Source organism: Passer domesticus, chromosome 6 (assembly GCF_036417665.1).
Source record: "Passer domesticus isolate bPasDom1 chromosome 6, bPasDom1.hap1, whole genome shotgun sequence".
NCBI classification, from domain to species: domain Eukaryota; kingdom Metazoa; phylum Chordata; class Aves; order Passeriformes; family Passeridae; genus Passer; species Passer domesticus.
Window position 1 is genome coordinate 10,934,074 of NC_087479.1, and position 18,296 is coordinate 10,952,369.

The 18,296-nt window shown below is 48.1% G+C and overlaps 2 long non-coding RNA genes across 4 annotated transcripts in view; one reads left to right on the top strand and one right to left on the bottom strand.

Annotated features, from left to right (window-relative positions):
- LOC135302615 (uncharacterized) overlaps positions 1-8,139 on the bottom strand; it is a 30,578-nt gene extending 22,439 nt beyond the window's left edge. The window contains exons 1-5 of the long non-coding RNA XR_010364205.1: positions 7,912-8,139; positions 6,789-6,895; positions 6,662-6,711; positions 4,706-5,930; positions 3,348-3,419 (exon numbers count right to left, since the gene is read on the bottom strand). This is a non-coding gene — a long non-coding RNA (uncharacterized LOC135302615). The remainder of the gene's footprint in view (positions 1-3,347; positions 3,420-4,705; positions 5,931-6,661; positions 6,712-6,788; positions 6,896-7,911) is intronic.
- On the top strand, positions 645-16,832 carry LOC135302616 (uncharacterized). Of its 3 annotated transcripts, none has more exons than XR_010364208.1 (5): positions 645-1,619; positions 2,417-2,601; positions 5,424-5,600; positions 12,854-12,929; positions 13,034-16,832. It is a non-coding gene; the product is annotated as an uncharacterized LOC135302616 (long non-coding RNA). The 3 variants fall into 3 exon arrangements; XR_010364206.1 differs by lacking the exons at positions 12,854-12,929; positions 13,034-16,832 and adding exons at positions 9,442-9,593; positions 12,333-12,817 and having other exon boundaries at positions 5,424-8,215; XR_010364207.1 differs by lacking the exons at positions 12,854-12,929; positions 13,034-16,832 and adding an exon at positions 9,037-9,173 and having other exon boundaries at positions 5,424-8,215.
- Positions 16,833-18,296: the final 1,464 nt, after the last annotated feature.

An 18,296-nucleotide genomic window follows, 5' to 3' on the forward strand; every position in this document is an offset into this window, starting at 1 on the left:
GCAAAACAGATGAAAATTAGGCAGTCTGCACACAAAACTGTATCAAAAAGTATTTTGACAGGGATGAAGTTATTCCCATTTTTTGCCTCTAACAGATTTTATTTTATATTAAACCAAAAATTTCTGTTTATTTTGAATTTTCTTTCTCTCTCTCCTCCCCTCCTTGGATTTAGAAGCTGTGTTAGCAAATGCCACAATGCAGCAGCAGTGCCATAAGCTCCCAAACAGCCTCCTTGCTGACCTCAAGCACAGGCAGCGAATGAAGGACTCCTTTAAATTGCTTTCTGTTTTTCTCTTTGCCTCCCACTCTCTACTCCCCAGGACACAGCTTCCCCTGGGACTGCTGAGCAAACACAATCCATCTCCTCTTCCACAAATACTGAACTTATTCTGACAGGGATGAATCCTCCAGGCTTAGGCTGCACCCCTTCAGCTGTCTCTGGGTTTGTGAAGGCTGAGAACCACACGAGCTCCTCCCCAGGTCAGGCTCAGTGATCTCTGCCTCAGCAAAGCTTTGCCTGGGCTGGGTAACCCGGCACATTGGCAGTCCCCTGGGATCTGCATCCCTGCCCACCCAAAATATCATTCCTTTGCAGCACTTGCCAGCTGCAGGGTGGAACAGGCCTTGCTCACTCCAGCCATGGCATCACCTCACCAGGTGTGAGCACCAGCAGGTCCCCCCAGTCCAACACTGGTCCTGGTCAGGTACAAGCACAGGGGCCTGGATTCCCCTGAGCACTGCAGCTGGCTGGGAGCTACGTGCCAGGGCCATGCCAGCTGTGGGAAGATGGGTAATTTCCAGTGAACCATGAGGCTGGAGCAGCCCTGACAAACTCTATCTCATCCTGCATCAAGCCAGCCCATACAGTTTACTTGTCAGAATGTTTTAAGCCCCTGTGGATGTGCAGCAGGAGCTCCTGCTGTACCACTGCTCTGTAGCAAGGGGGTTGTGACAGCAGTGATCCAGGCTCCAGGAGCAGCTATTCACTGCCCTGGCAAACCAAGCTCGTGGCTCTCCTCTCATCCAGCTCCTGGTGCTGGGGTCAGACAAATCTGCATCACAGCACAAAGCAAAAAGCAGCAGCATATTTTAACTGTGCTTGTTAATAAACAGTAGCAGCAACCCCATCCAGCCAAAAAGGGAGAACTCTAAGGCAGCAACAGGCTCCAGATAGGATTAACAGCACATATTCTGGAGATGAGGTACGGGTGCAAGAGGATGCAGTAGAGACGAGACCAGCAGTGCTTTCCTGCTACCAGCAGTGATTCATCCAAGAGAGCTAACTAAGTAAAGTTTTCCCAGACAAACAGAGCAAGGTTTGTTCCTGTAAGTCATTCCAAAACAGTTGGCTTTTAGTTTTCCATTGAGCAGCAGCCATTTCCTAGTCTGCTCTTTCCAGGAAAACCTTTAGAAAGGTTGAGGGAGAAGAAGGAGGGATGACAAGGGAAGGCTGTTCAAGAATGCCTGCAAGTTAATAAGAAGACAGTGTGGAATGCTCTTCTATGACAAAGTGGGAGCATCTGATCTTCTAAAGATTCCACAGTACTTTCTTGCTTTATTGATTTTTTAAGAGGTTTGGGTATATTCCCATTTGGCCATATTTCCAGGCAGCTGTAGTGTGAGTTTTACACACCCTCTCCCTGAGTCAGGCCTAAATTTCCCTCCACCTCTGGCATGGAAATTGCTCTCAGGGGGATGCAGGCAAGACACAGCTTCCCTTCCCATCCCTACCCCCAGGGCTGGGTGAGGGGCTGGTAGCACTTTTAGAACTCCAAAGGCCAGAGCTGACCTGGGGCAGGTATCACCCAGAAGGGTTTAAGGGATGGAAGCTCCAAAGCTCAGCTCAGCAATACAAGATCCAGACATCATGAGACAATTAATCCCAGTCCTGGTGAAAAAAGGACAAACCCTGGCCACCCCACCACCAGTCCTACAATGAAAGTGAACATTTAAAAGTGCTTGTTTGCAGCACCCTAAATAGAAAAAAAATATATATTTGCCCCCATCACAGGCTTTGCTTTGTGAAGGGAGGGAAATGGGTTTTCAGGGGCTTTTTATACCTTTGTGAGCTTCCACTACAAAAACAAAAGGAGGATACAAAAGCCCTGTTTCCACCATCAGCAATAAAATGTTACACAGCTATGAAGATGAACTTGAGATTATAAAGTAAAACTAAGTTGAAATTTCATACTTTTGCCTTAGGTCAAGAAGTTGCATTTTCAGTGGAACCTTAATTACTTCTTCCAGCTGTAGGTCTTAAATAAGCCTGTCTGTCAAAAGCTCACAGATTGGGTTGAAGTGGAAATTTCTGCGTAACCAAATTTGGAGCAGATGAAATTAAAGAAAACTAAACCACAGAAGAAAAACAAAATGACATGATGTACTGAGCTGGAATTAATTTTGCTTTCTTGACAGCCTTCTGGAAGGGGTCACCAAGTCCCACATGCCCATGCCCAAGGTGTTGGGCAGGAGGAGAGGAGAGCCACAACAGTGTTAGTGCAGTGCAAACATCTACCAAAAGTTGAAGAAAGCCTAGAATAACTAAAGTCAAACTTCATTAAGTCACTCCTCAGTACAGCTGCATTTTATCATCTCCCAAGGTCAGTTTTCATGCGAGGGAGTGTCAGAGTCAGCAATTCACATTTTTATTGAAACACCACCTTGCAGCAGGCTCCATGTTAAATTTAACAGGTGCAAATTCCAGCAGGACAGGCAGCTGAGGTGGTGTTGTCTCCCCCATGGGGAGCCCGTAGTCCTGGCTGTGCCTCCTCCAGAAACCAGCTTAGGGCAGAGCCAGGGCCACACTAGGCTCAAGAGCCATGGTAGGGTCCCACAGCCCCTCCAGCATGGTTCATGCTGCTCCACAGCCTTCCCTGGGGACAATGACCAGCCCAGCATGGGCAGCCTAAAGCAGGGTGGACAGAGCAGCAAGAATGCCAAGAGGCACTGTTGGGGCATTAATCTGCTGCCAAAGCACATCCCCCTGAACCTTCTAAGAAGACATGGCCTTAAACCCCAAATCCACATGTAGAGTAGGTCTAGACTCCCTCAGGTCATCTTCTTCCTCTCTTTTTCCCTAAAGAAAAGCAATGTGTTGTTCAGCCACTGTAATAGCTGGGTCAGCATTTGGCCTGGAGGAGAATGACCCTCTGCAGAGGAAGGGCCACGGGAGCAATCAGCTTCGGAGCCAACAATCCATATCCAAAGGTGTGGGCACTTCATAGCTACACCACACAGCTGCTGGCCAGCTGCCACAGCTGCTTGCCAATGCTGGCCTCACTACTGGCAAAGCCTGGAGCTTTTCTTCAGTGAAGGAACCCAGTCACCCACCCCTCCCCACGCTTACTCTGGTCACTGGTCTGCAGCTTTCCCCTGCCTCCATTTCAGTCTGGGCCCACTCCTGCTCGTTCTGTTGTGCCTGATCATGTCTAAGGAAGCACAGATAATCAGATAACCACCACATTCAAAAAACAAAAATGAAAAAAGAAACTCAGGACTCCCCGGAGAAGCCACACTGCATCACCCGCTGTCTCAAAACAGTGGTGTGATAACAAACCTTACCCAGACCAGGAAAGGAAACTGATCCCCTATTCTCTTCAATATATTGGGTAAAATACAATCTCCCAGACCCCATGAAAACAAAGGGCTCCCTGCACCCGCCTCCCCCCCGCCCCAGGGAGAACAGACAGCTTGTGACAGCCAGCCTCCCCTCCCAGCACCTCGGACTGTGCTCCAGGCACGAACAGTCATCCCCGACATGTCCTGAAGGAGCCGTGTCCGGGGCAGGCTGCTCTGCTCGCAGCCGGAGCGTGCTTGTACGTGTCATCCACCCCCACCCACGCCTTGCTTTGCCATCTCAGCAGTGCTCGGCACTCCCTGGGGCTTTACCCCCCTTTTCGGTGACATTCACCGACTGCCAGGCCCCGTCCCGTCTCTGCCCTGGTTGGCAGCGAACAGGAGATGCTCAGGCCGCAGCACTGGGGTGGATTCAGGGGAGAGCCGAGCCCTCGCCCAGCGCCAGGCCCGCCCCACCCGGAGGTGCAGCCGCGCCGCTCCCGGGCCGGCTCGCTGCCGTCCCCACAGAGATCGCATTGCCCTCTAGTGGAGCTGGAGGCACAAAAACCCTTCAGCAGCGGCCACAATGACTGGGGAAATTAACACCAAAAAAGAAAACAATATCCAGCGGATCAGCCCCCAGCCAGGCTCCTGCCGGATGTGCGGGGCCGCTCTGGAACAGCCGGACCCGGCAGCAGCGCGGGGCCGCGGGGGGACGAAGGCCCCGGCACAGGGAGCTGCTGGCTGAGAAATACCAGAGCCCTGAAAAGCAACGAGCCATGGTGCAGCTCCCAGCCATCCCACAGGATAAAGCCAGGACATTCCACAAAGCGTTTGGTTCCCCTCCACACTCAGGGCTGGAGCCTGGGCTGTCAAAGGCTGCTGCACTTCAGATGAAAAAGCAGCAAGAGATGTCCCTCTGCCCGGGAGAGATGGAGGGTTTTAAGTTGGCAGTTACCGAACTCTAAAGTGCAGGTGCTTTTTGAGAGGGAAACACTCCAACTATTTAGCCGGAGTGGTGGGTTCAAAGCGATGGGAACAAAGCAATGGCTCCAAGCTGCTCCAGCCTCCCAGCCGGCCACTGCATCGCTGAGCAGAGAGGGATCGATTATCCCCCTCAGAACAGGATTTCAGAGCATCTTGCGGGACCTGTGAACTATCAGGGCTGCAGTTCATCCCTTCCAAAGCAGGGCAGCACAGCTAGGAGGTGGTGGCCCTGGCAGTGACAAGCAGGCCGTGGCTCAGTCCTGGGACATGGGCACCCACAAAGCCTGAGGGAGGCGGGAGCAGCCCTTTTCCCCAGCAGGGATTTCAGCGTGAATCCTTACCAGCTCCCACAGGACAGAGCCACAAGAGAAGCATCCAAGGAAGACACAAAAAGCCAAGAGGCATCACCAACCGCTATGAAAGCTGCCCAGCTTCCCAAGGGGTTGGTTTTCCTTGGCACTCTGACTGCAAACCCAGTAAGGGAGGATCAGTGCAAGACCTGGCCTGCTCATTACATTAACTCCAAGGAACAAGCCAGACTCTTGACTGGGCTTGATAGAAAACCAACACAAATTAGAGGAGAATGGAACTTTCAAGTCACTCCTCCACCTAAAAATAGTTAAAGGTAAAAGAAACATGGCTATTTTTGGTTTACAGGTCAGCACAGACAGTCCTGCACCTCTGCTCCATACAAGCATCCACCCACCCCAGAATGCCAACAGTCACACCAGGAGCTCGAAGCCACTCTGGGCCAGGGTATTGTCCCAGTTATCCTTGGAAAGATGGTCTAACCAGACTACTTTGGGCCTCTTGCAACCCCTCCTCAAGTGCTATCCATCAGCTTCTGTCTAAAGTTTCTGTTGCTCTGTGGTTTTTGCAGGGTTGGACAGCTGCCACTGCATGACTGCACCACCGAGTCATCCAGCTGGAGCATTGGCTGAGGGGAAGCTCATCCAGGCTCAGATACTGCAGGGACTGTGTCACTCTTGGACACTCACAACCCCATTCCCAATAAAGGCATCCTCCACACTCTTCCTGGGGCACCACCAGCCACTAGGTAAGGAAAGGTTTGTGGGAGGGAGCATCTGGATCCTCATGTCTCCTGGGAGTGTCACCTGGTTGGGATACAGGTCAGATTGCTACACCCCAGCAGGACATGAAGGCAGGGATCCACATAAAAAGCAAAAGTCTTCTCCCTCTCTTGATCCACCTCAGCCAGGAAGGTTCATATCCTCTCATTACCTGACAGCCCTCTATGAGGGAGTTTCACCAATATTCAATGAGGGTCAGGCACATAGCTGCTTTTTGGGTTTTATTTCTCTGTCTGTATTCCTTGCATCCATGATTGAGGTATAAAAGCCATGCAGGTGAGGTCCTGGTGCATTTTCTATTTGAGACCAGGCAAGAAAGAAAAGGAAAAGGAGGTCAGTGCACAAGAGGTGCTTTTCCTCCAAGCCTGGGTCAGCCAGTCCCCACTGAGAGAAGAATCATGGAGGTAAACAGCACTCAGGTTTCCCCTGAAAACTGGGAGCAGATGCTGTGCAAGACACTGGACTGAAGTGCACAATGCCCTTTAGCTGGCAGTGGGATGCAGCTGTTGGCTCACCTTTGGTGAGGATATACTCTTGGACTCTACAGGACATTTCACATGCCTCTCACACACAGGCCCATTAGTCAGATCTTTCTCTTCCCCACTCTTCCAGTTTTATTCCTATCCTTTACTCACACATCCACCCAGATCCTCCCATCACCCAACAAACACCCACCCAGCAATAGCTTGTTTCAATCACAGGACAGTCCCCACTGCTGGGCCAGCACTGCTCTTGCTGAGTGAGGGGGAAAGCAAAGCAAAGAACCTTCTTCCCCCTCAGGCAAGTCCATCCAGGGGAAGAGCAGCACCAACCTCTCCCCATTTGCACCCTTCCTCCCCCAGTCCTTTCTTTCCAACTCCTTCACTTAACTCAGGTCAAAGCTGCTGTGCTCTGCGTGCTCCTCCATTGCCCAGGGCTGAACACATTGAAAAATTACTATATTTTACAGCATATGCAAATAATAAAGAAAAAATAATCCCTGATCTGCTCAGGCATTCTGCTAGAGCCAAATGGGGACAGAACTTACCTTCAAAAGTCCTGAGACACAGCATCTCAAGTACAAGAGTTTTAAGAGGCCTGAATAGACAGAGAAGAAATTCAGCAGATTTATGGTTTTTGGGACATTGAATCTAAATTTGGAATCAGGCAGTTACCTTCCTGTTAGCCCTTAGCTATCCACTTTCCCAGAAGTAGCTGTCTGTGTTTCCAAGACGTTTGGCAACTCTTCTGCCTCTCACATCATGACAACTTCCACTGGTTTCTGTAAAAGGGCTTTAAATAAAAGGAAAATACTATAGAAAGGTAGAGCATCCCCTTTGATATGGGTTTCAGAGGATATAGTCATTTACTCAGTTCACAGAGTGAAGAGAACAGAGGTTTTAGTTCTATGTGCACTTTCAGTGAAAAAAATGCACACTTGATGAAAAAGTTTCAAGCAATTTTTTTCATTATGACTGATGACAAATTGCATATGCATTCAACTGGTGCCAAGTTAGGTCTTCTAAACCTCCAACAGAGCCTTATTTCATCTGATCATTAGTTACAAAATTAGTTCTTTGGGAATACCATCTCCTTGGAGAATCAGACAAGTTGAGAAAATTTCCCTCTGGGGAATCACTGGTTTAATATTCAGATTCAATTCTCTTCTAAATTTCTGGTGTGCGTCTCTAATATATTGAGTAGAAAGCTGAAGACATTTAGTAGACTATATAATCAATTTGAAATTCATGTTTTGTCTGGGAATGTGAAGGCTGAGCTGCTAGAAGTAGAAGCATATTTGTTCCCAACTTGCCCTGAGCTGGTTCCCTCTTTCTGAAGCTCTTTGTACACAGCATTATTGCATGTAAAGCTAATTTTGCCATGCACAGGTGCTTTGCAGCACTGCTCCCCACGTGAACTCAGCTGCTCAGGTGCCAAGGGCTGTCCCTCAAGTCCCACTTTAGAAGTGCCCTCAGACACATCCTGTTTCCCAGCCAGGATGAAGCAACTCAGTGATGGCCATCCAGCTCAAAGGGCAGAAACCCACGTCAGAGGAGTCCCTGATGCAACCTGCACCAGGGGTGAAGAGTGGTAGGAACAGGAAAAAATGTCTATTTATACCAAAAAGCAGGCTGGACATGACAGGGAAGTGTAGAACACACAGCTTCTGGACGAGAGGAAGCCTCACTCACTGGTGCCAGGGCACTCACTGGTGCCTCTGCAGAGGAAGGATTCCAGTCCCCAGGGCTCTTAATCAGGCATTTAATATAATTGATCTTATTACACTAAGCATATTACTGTTAAGCCTTCAGCTGTTAATGTTCAGTTGCTGTTGGAAGGGTCAGTCCCAGCCACAAATCAGCCTAAAAGCAACACATCTGAAGCAGCAAGATGATACTTCTGAGAGTAATAATTACTTTGTCCAGGGAGTCCCTGAATCAGCACAGCAACAACTCCTAAAAGCAGTGACCAGTCATTGTGAGAGACCTCTGTGACATATTCCCCAAGGGCATCTGTCTGCAAAAGTGCCTTCCTCACACTGCCAACTGCCCACCCTGGGCTCTCCTGCTCCTTAAGCCCCGGGTCTGAATAGCTTGGACAGGTCTGTTCTTCCATGTCAGAGATCATCCCACACTGAACATGTTCTCATCATCAGGTTCTCAGGGCTTTCTGCATTGCACAGGTTCTGCAATTCTCCATCTCCAAAACACACACAAGCCTCACTGGCCTCCAGCCCAGCTCTTACATCCTCCAGGGAAGCCAGAGCCCACTGTCATCTTCCAAGGCAGAGAGAGGTTCCTGCAGGCACCACTCAGATCCCAGCAGAAAGCTTAACAAAACAAGCTTCCCTTCAGCCCAAATCCCAGGACTGCTGCTGAACAGATCAGCAAAGATTGATACCCAAATCCAGCACCTCCTCTTTAAGATTCCAAACCTTCCAGCTTCCAAGCACCCTCTACATCCACCATGAGTAGCTAACAGCAACCACCTGAAGACCAATCCTTAGGAGCTGTAGTTTGGTGGGGCTTTTTGATGTCTAAATGAAAGCTTTAACCACCCACCTGGTGAGGAGTTCATCAACCAAGGGTTTTTTTGTGGGTATTTGGGCAGCCATGGTGAGTAAGGGGTCACCCTGAGTCTCTCCACCCAGCATCATGTGGAACCAGGCAGAAACCATGCTGGGTTGCATTCACACCATCTACTTTTCTTTGTGTCACAGGGGTTTTTCCAAGAGGTTTTAATATTAGTCAGCTCCTTACATACTATTTGTTTAAAAGGAACCTTATCTTGAACACTCTTTTTTGACATTATCAGCTGTGATTCTACAAATTAGAGAGGCTCAGATTATCTAATGTAAAAATCGCCAGTGATCTCAAAAACTATATATTTGAGAATGTCTTCCAATTTCTTCATTTTCCTCAGCCTTTCTAGGGCAAAATTATAACCTTGAAGTTGAGAGATGGAATAGAATTTAAGATAAAAGGAGTCAAACATTAGCTTTCACATACCAGGAATGAGGACCCAGCTCTCTAAAAGGATCCTTGAATATTTGGAACCAGAACAGTATTACAAGAGCCATCTGTGCTAAAATTATTCATCTCATTGTTTTTACACATGAGGTGGAAATCTATATTTGCAAAGTATTGCATGTGCTTTAAGCACCCAAGAGAAACTGAAAGAGAAAAATTCAGCCCTGAAGATGTGGTCTATCAAAGTAAATAACTGAAAACTGAGTATCTGCTGATTCATTCAGTTTGTGACCAACTCTGTCATTGTCACTTACTTTATTTCCTCCTCTGTCACACATCTCTGTTTCACAATGGACAGAGGAGACTGCATGGAAGAGTCCTTGGAAGCTGTAATCAGTTATCAGCACACTCAGATCTGTGACTGAAGGTTGTGGAAAATTCAAAGACTTAAGCAAGAGTTCAGTGTAAGGCACAGCTGGCTGGAGCTGCTGGTAGGCAGGAGAAGAGCAGGTAAAGTGAGATCTGTGTCACAGGGAAAAAAACCAGATTGGATTTCACAACACTGCCCACAGGATGCCTCTGTCAGACCAGTCCTGAGGAACACGCTGGGAAGTCCTCATTGCTACCAAGCCTATTCCAAACACTGCTGGTGGAAACCAGGGGCAAGGAATGGCAAACCCCATAGCAAATGATTCCCAAAAATGTCCTCCCAATGCTCTCATGCCTTTCTCCCACCATGGGAAGAAGGTGCTCCTGGACTGAGGCAGCAAGGGAGGTTGTGGCCCCTGAGCCTGCTGCCCACCCCCAGGAACTCCCTCCAGCCCCACTGCTGGTGGCAGAGGAGGCTGTGCATGGACTGCCCGCCATGGGAGCTCTCCTGGCCAGCCTGTCCCACGCCATCTGGGCCAGCAACATTAACAAAAGCAGTTTAAGGCCCTAAGTATGAGTCATGCATCCTGTGACAGCCTTTGCACACAGGGACTAAACCCTAGGGTACACCATCTCCCAGTGTTTCCGTGTGTACCAGTAGCCTCCAAACCAGTGCCACTAGTTCAGCACAGTGCACATTGTGCCCTGCAACTTGCACTGGTTCTTTAATGCAGGTTCCTGTCCTGTAGAAGCAGAGCTCAGCCATGCAGTAATCCCACTGATAGCTTGTTTCCTACAGCCTCAGTCATGCTGGGGAAAAACAGTGCTGGAATGGGAAACCTGATGTTGGATAGCCCAGGGGCTTTGCAGCCTGGGTTTGAGGCACAGCTCTGGTTTGAGATGCTCTCTGAAACATCATCCACAGCTTGTTATTATGACCTGCTCTGAGCAGCCTGCAGAGCACAAAAATATTCTATTGGAAAGTCCTTGACTGCTCAAAACAAAAAAGGAAATAAAATGGGATGAAATATAACAGCTCCAATAAAAGCAGCATTCTGCTGTATTATCCCATTTGGAAAGGCTAAACTAAATCCAGTAGTGAGAAAAATCTTGATTTCAGTCCTGATTTAGCAGTTTCAAGGCTAGCATGGGATTACACTACACAAACAGGCTGCTACCAAATTAGTTGACTTCAGGCCCTCCCCAGCTTGATACGCAGTTGGATCACTATGGCCATATTTTGCTCTGCACTTCTTGCTCTGCACTGCAGTAGATGTTTGAGTGACTCCCTGTGAGCAGCAAGAAAGCAAAATATCACCCTCCTATTTCTGCATTTTTAGGGCCCAAACTGCTGTTCTTTCCCCTTCTGTGCCCAGGCACGGAGATCTAGACAAGGACAGTTCACCTCCATTGGTAAAGACCATCTCCAGACAGGGAAGACATGACCTTCACTTTCCAGTTTCCTTCTCTGCTTTCTTTTTTTCTTTTTTCTTTTTTTTTTCCTCCTCACCATTCCTTTCTCCAGAAAGTCCCCGCAGCAACAAGACCAAATTAATACTTGTGAGGAGTGTCTCACCAGACTGCAAATGCCTCTGCTCTTTATCCTAAAATAATTCTCATGTGAGTGACTAGAATTTCAAATTGTTTTACCTTAGCCAAATGTGGGACTTGAAATTATTTGGAGGCCAGAGGGTGCCCAGAAATGCCATTTCCACCTGGAGTGAAGCGTGACCTCTGCAGGGCATAGCTGTGGCCTCTGTCACTCCTCGGGGTGGCTGTCCTGCCTGGAGCAGGGGGCACAGAGTCAAAGCTCTGGATGAGTCCTTTTCAGTGCAGGTGGCTTTCTTTGATCCCAGGAAGAGCTGCGTTTGTATCAGATAATGGCTCAGGGTGACATTTGAAGCTGGCAGGTCCATGAGGCAGCAGCTCACCCTGGGTGATTTTCATGTTGGCAAAGGATGAAGAGGCAGTGCTGGGCACAGGGACGTTGTCCCACCAGCTGTGGATGGTTCAGCGTGGCTCTTGTCTAGCGGATGGAATTTGTCATCACTTGGAAATGTCTTCTTGATAGACATTTCACTGTATTTAGTCTTAAACACACCTGTGCAAATGTGTTCCTATCAGTGGGTCACTGATGTTCCTCCTGTGGTGCCACTAGGTTGAACACTTTAATTTAGTCACTCTACAGCAAAAAGATGTTACAAAGTGACCTTTTGGGAAGGTGGAAATGCTGATCTCTGATCTGTGGAGAGCCCTGCCAACATACCCATGTATCCCAAAACCAGCAGCTCAGCTAGTCCAGACCCCAAAGAGACTTTTGGCTTCAGAGAAGGAGCCATGTGGCAAAGCCCAGAACACAAGTCACCCAAGAAACTGTCAGCAGCCAGATCAAACCCAACATTTGCATTGAGCATCTCAGCAGCACAGTGTGACAAAATCTCCACTCCAAAATTACTGAATCTGGAGGAAGCTTAAATCCAGAAACAAAACACTTACACTTGAATCAGCCAGTATTTAGAATGTCTGTTCATGGGTGGGAGTTTATGTGTTTGCATCCCATGCACACACATTTGTATGCACTCATTAACTACTGCAATTTCTAAAAAAAGTTAAAATCTAAGATCAGAAGAAGTAAGGATCGCTCATATTAGTTACATTTTTCATAGGCAAAGTCACAACTGAGGCTGGCACCACGATTTGCTTTTGCTTAGCTCTTTTCCCACGGACAGCATTTTGGGTCAAAAACAACTGGTTTAGTGAAGCTGCAGAGAGCCAGCCCGTGCCAGGGGCAAATCCAGGCCTGGCCTAAACGAGTGTAATTCACATTCAAATCAGCTGAAGTTATGCTAGCCTGCTCCAGGACTGACCCAGCTCCTGCAGCTTTCCTCCTCAGATTGTTCCCAGCCTGTCACTGTGATGAGCACACGCTCCCAGGATTTTGGCACAGGAGTGAGGAGGGGACGGCTCAGGACATGCTGATCAATCACAGAGCCTTACATTGGACAGATCTGAAATCAGTCACCAATTTACCAACTTCCAGGCATGTGACAATCGGGAGCATTTGGGGATACATATTTATGTTTCCAGAAGAGAAAACACAGGGAGCTATTAATAGATGAATCTAAAAGCATCCCTGGGACCGTGTGAGGTGTCATCATCTGGCAGCACTTCAGTGTACCCACTGCTGGGAATGTAATCATGTGGGTTGTCATCGTGCACCCGCCCGCAGCAGCAGCACAGGCTCAGCCCCGCTCTGGGGCCAGCTCAGTCTCCACCAAAGAGGCAGCAATGTTTTAATTCCCGTCCAAAGCACTTAGAGAGGGAGTCACTGCTGGAGCCCAGGCACAGATAGGACAGGGATATATTTTCTTACCAATTCAGCTGTTTCCATCTTCCCTTAGGAGAGAGGATCCCATTCCCTCTGTCCCCAGGCAGATTGAGGAAAGCCTGGAGTCATCCTCTGGTTTCATGACAAAGGTACACTTGGGAACAGGAGGGCACCTGTGAAGGATGCTCCTCAGCTGGGGGCAATGCTGAAGGAGGATGCAGAACTTAACCTTGCTCTTATTTTCTTGGAGTAGGACCTGGCTAGGGCTGGGAAATGGCTGGGCAAGCCTCAACTTGATGCCCAGACCTTGTCAGCACGTGGCCCTGCAGCCTGGGAAGCACCTCTCATCCCCTGCATCCAGGCCCAGGGGATCAGGTAGGATTTGACTGCACTGTGCATCAATATTCAGCATGAGAAACAGAAGCACAATATGTGTGTCCATTTGTTTTCATGTCTGCTCCTTTGTTTTTCCTGCCATGTGTTCCCCTTGGAACTGCAGGCACATTAGACTGTTTTCCAGCTCTGAGATAGCTCTTATTTGTATAAAGCAAGGCAGTACAAGGAGATACTGTCCTTTCCCAATAACCTCTTTCACATCTGTGCTGTTGCCCTGTAGAGGTGGAGGTGATGGCAGAAAACAGGCTGAGTACCCACTGCTGAAAAGTGACAGGAGAGGATGGTGGTCTGACCAGCTGATTCCTGGTCAGACCACCCAGTTCCTGGGTATGGCAGGGCGCTGACCTCCTAGGGGGAAAATATTCCTATTACTTAAAGCAAAAAACATGAAATAAATGAGCAATTTTACCTCTTTTTTAACCTGTAATTTTTCTGGGAAAAATTTTTCAAATATACTAAAACAGAGGTATTTCACATCTAATCTGTTCTTGTCCTTTAGTGCAGCCATCTGGCACCCCCTCAATTTCTAGAAGGTCATTCTACTATAAGGCTGTTTCAAATAGCTTAAAATTAGTTACAGATTTATAAACAATTACATATTTATGTAAGATGAGGGATTTTCCTTAATACACATTTAATGATACACTCAGAATATGAACTAGCTATGGTTTGGGATTTTGTTCATTTTTATGGTGTTTCTACCCATTTATTTTATGGGCTCTGGGGAGTGGAGGCTAAAATTGAGAACTTGTAAGAGGTTGTAAAAGAAAAGAACGGACCTATTTTTCATGGCAGTTTGAATAGCCAGGTTGAAGAAAAGAAAAAAAAAAAAACAGCAATGCCTTTTATTTACATCTTAGGCAATTGCTTTTTCCCAGTGCTGGACTCAGATGTGGGGACCTGTATTTTTTCTCATGAGTTTTTTTCCACTGCACCTCACCAATGCAACCCAGTGCTCACCAGGTGACAGCATCTCCTCTGTCTGCAGCCCAAGGAGGGAGGGGCTGTCATTGTCCTCTCTTTAGGGACTGGACCAGGCAAAGGAGAGGCTGCAAACAGCCAGGGCCCCAAGCAAAAAGCCCCAAGAGCCCAGTCATGGGGGTGCATGGCACTGTGCCTCTCTCTGTGAGTTTAAAGCATCACTCCTACCAACATCTGTCAAAGCTGCAGGCACCTGGCACTTCTGTAAATCAGATTTTCAGGTCTTCAGCAGGCATTCAGAGAAAAAGAAAACACATTTATGGGCCACCTGCAGTCAAACATCATGGAGGTCCAGACACAGATTTGCACAAACCAGTTCCTTGTGACCGATGGTCTGAGTACCCAGCAAGCCAAAAACTCCAACTCCTTCTGTGTTGTTGATTGCATATCTCACATGCACCACTTCCAGCCCCTGTTTTTACAGAAAATGTCTTGAAAGGAGAGGAAACAGCTGGTGAATAATTCATTGTGTACCCTCCCAGTTGTATTGCAGCCTCTCCTCAACAGGCAGGGTTATCTGTACCACCACGAGCCATTCCCCAACGCTTCTGGAAACAAAGGCTCCCTTTCTGCAGCTGTTTATCCAAAGGACATGGAGAGAACTGCAGGAGGAGTTGGGGAAACAGCAGGAGTATGGGATCCCACCCAGTGTAATCCCTTCTCAGGGAGCAGAGGGATCTCTGGACAAGGAGGGCTTGGGACTCACGGTCACATTCCAGGTTTATCTGCCAGCTCTGCTCCCCTCACCACTAAGTCTTTTCCCAACTTGTAATGACCCATCATCCCATACCAGAGACTGCTTCTGGACTTGGTAAAAAAACAGAAGTTGTGAAGATTGAAGAATTATGAAAATTAAAGAAACAAGCAATAGGACAAGAGGAAATAGCTTCAAGTTGTGCCAGGAGGTTTAGACTGGATATGAGGAAAAATTTCTTCACTGAAATGGTGGTCAAGCTGCTCAGGGAAGGTACTGCACAGAACAGGCTGCCCAAGGAAGTGGTGGAGTCACTGTCCCTGGAGGTATTTAAAAGATATGCAGATGTGGCACCTGGGATGTTTAGTGCTGGGTTAACAGACTCTGCAACTGGGTGGCACAGAGCAGCCCTGGGGAACGTGGCAAAAAGTGCACTGGCTCCAGGGAATGCTTCTTAGGGAAAGTGGCCATTCCCTAGGACAGGGCTGCCAACCAGGATAACCACACTGTTCATCTTGTGCTGAGGACCTCATCATCTCACTTCCAGCTCATCCTGAACTGGTGGAAAGTTGCTATTTCACCTCCCAGCCCATAACTCACACATCTATTAGTCACTGACAACCGATTATATTTTTTGCCATCACATGCAATGCTGTAGATGTTCTCAGAGTCCAGCTTGGGGACTATTTCTCCATTATGTCCTTTAGATGTCATTTTTAAAAAATACTCTAATCAGCTAGCTGCCCCAATTGGCTTGCAGCATGGAGTGAGACCAGGGAGAGGTTTGCAAGTCATTTTTCCAGAGCTGCAGTAAACCCATCTCCAGGCCCCCGCCACCGGCCAACACTGCCCTTTGTGAGCTGCACAGATGCAGTGGGAGGGAGAATGTTGGTTGAAATCCTGACAGACTTTATGCTAATTCACCAAAGAGCATTTTAGACCATACACGGACACTTAATCGAGTGGGAAAGACAGCAGCGAACACGACATTTAATTATGGGAAAGAAAAACGAAGTCTTTTACCCTGCATTTGGCGTTCTCCCAACACACAGAGTTAATTGTTAGGAGGGTATATTAGAAGGCAATGAAGGAGAAGATTGAAAACCCTGATTATACTGAGGTCCTGAAAATGCTGAATTTATTGAATTTCACATGAGAAAACACAGTCTGTACTACACTGAGGGCTGTGGCAGCAGCCAGCTAAGAACTCAGGAGGTCTGTGTGTGCATGTAAGAGGGGAACAAAGCACCCCAACTGCTTTATGAGCCTCTGCCAACTGCTGGCCAAGCCCCACTGCATCCCTAAAATGGGGCAGGTCAATCCACTCATGTGGATGCTCCTGGTGCTGGTGATGCATAAGGCCAGCACATTTTTCAGGGGTTGCATTTTCCTTTAGAAAAGGATCTAACCAGGTAAAGTTGGAAAGTACATTTCATCTGTGACCTCTGTGTAGTGCATTTAGTTGCATTTGCCTAAATTTGGCTAAAGCTTGAAGCAACAGCAAGCCCAAAAGCTTTGGCAAGCACTGGCACAGATGCCCACGAGATAACAAGAGTGGTGGTGGGGCTTGATCATGGAAAGATCCATCAGTCCTGGATGCACCCAGAAGAGGGGGTGTTACCAGAACAGAATCAACCAAAATTCTCCCCCAAAAATCCCCACTGCCTCCAACAGTTTGATTCTTAGCCTGTCCTTGCAATGTGGTGTTGTCCCTCAGCACATTTCACTATGAATTTTTCAGTTGTGCCCTGAACCACATAAAGTTTTAGCCCATTTTTTCTTCATGCCTCATCATGAGTGAGGGGCAGAATTATGACCCGAGGATGTAGTCATTATATCATGACCTGTGGCCCAACATATCTCCCTGGGAAACTCCCCAGGCTGGGTCCCACATAGGAAAAGTAGTGCCAGTAATTGCCAATTCCGTCATGGCATCAAGAATCCCATCTGCTTTTGCTGAAGTCAGTAGAATTGTCTCTGCATTTTAGCAGCACAAGATGCTTTTTTTTTTTTTCCCTTCATTTTTTAAACCGGAAAAGTCCTCGTGGATGAATGAGCTCCAGCTGATGGGGCACCTGCAGTAGCTGTCGCTGTGCTGCAGGGGGGAACCTTTGGCTGCTGATGCTCTCGCGGCTGCCGCAAGCTGGAGCAGGCACCGCGAGTCAGCTTTGGCCGAAATGCCCGCAGCAAGAGCCCTGCTGATTTGTATCGGGTCCCGATTCCATTACAGCTTCTGGGGTTTTTCCTAGCTTTAAACAGTTTAGGGGAAAGAGTCCTAAAAATTAAAATTATCTGTAAAAAGACAGAAAGAATCTGACATTTGGGGTAAGACCGCCAAAATTGTTCCTTCAGATCGCATGATTTTTGTGCCTGACCAATATCACTGGAAATACCCAAACGGAAAAGTTGTATTTGCCTCACAGACACAGAGTCAGGCTGTCACTGCAGAGGGGGAAGTCCAGCAGAAAATATAAAATTCTGGCTCTTAATGAAGCGCAGAGGAAACCCAGGTGTGTGTCCCTGTCACGATCCCCGGCAGCCCCGATGGGAGCGGAGCTCGGGGCCGAGGCAGCCCCGGCGCTGGGCGGCCACGCGTCCCTCGGGGCCAGCCTGAGGACACGCACGGCTCCCGGGAGAGGGGCTGGGCCAGGGCAGTGCCACACCGAGCATCGACTTGTGGATGGAGATCTCAGGGGAAACTGCTGAGCCGAGAAAAACAAATTGACAGCAGCTCCATCCTCAGCAGCCAAAGGCACTTGGGTTTGGTTTAGATTTATCAGGTGCCTGACCGAGCTTGTGCTAAGCTGGAGCACAAGCCGGCCGTGTTTAGCAGGCTGGCAGGAAGGAGCACTGTGCCTGTGCCAGCCCAAAGCCTGTGGACAGAGCAGGAACAGTGGGATCTGGAGCTCTGGCTCAGCCCTGCAGGCTGGCAGCACCCACCCCTCGTGATACAGCTTTTAGGTAAATAATTACATTTGGATTTTAATTTTTTTAAATGAGACAAGAAAAAAATCTCTCAACTAAAATGCTCACTATGTTGTTTAAAAATTGATTTAAACATTTCCCACTGTTTTTTTGCTTATTTATCTCTCTCTCTGAGATTTTTTTGAAAAACAGTTTTCCACTCTAGACAAACATTTTCCTATAAGGACCTTTGTGAGGAAGGGGCTGGCTGATCATTTGCAAGAGTGTTGATCCCTGGGGCCGCTTCCAGCACTGCTGGGTAATGCTCCAGGAGACTTGGCAATAATTCACCTCCAAGCTGTGCCTGCCCTCAGTCACACTGGATTTTCAAGAACCACGTCAGTGTGGAACCACACAGCAGGCCGGTCAGCGGGAGGAAAGTGTGAGCACACACCTATGGGCAGGTCACAAGTGGGAATGAAGGTTAGAAAAGTGCAGAAGCCAGGCAGCAGTTAAACATGGGTGAGCAGATTCCTCTTTT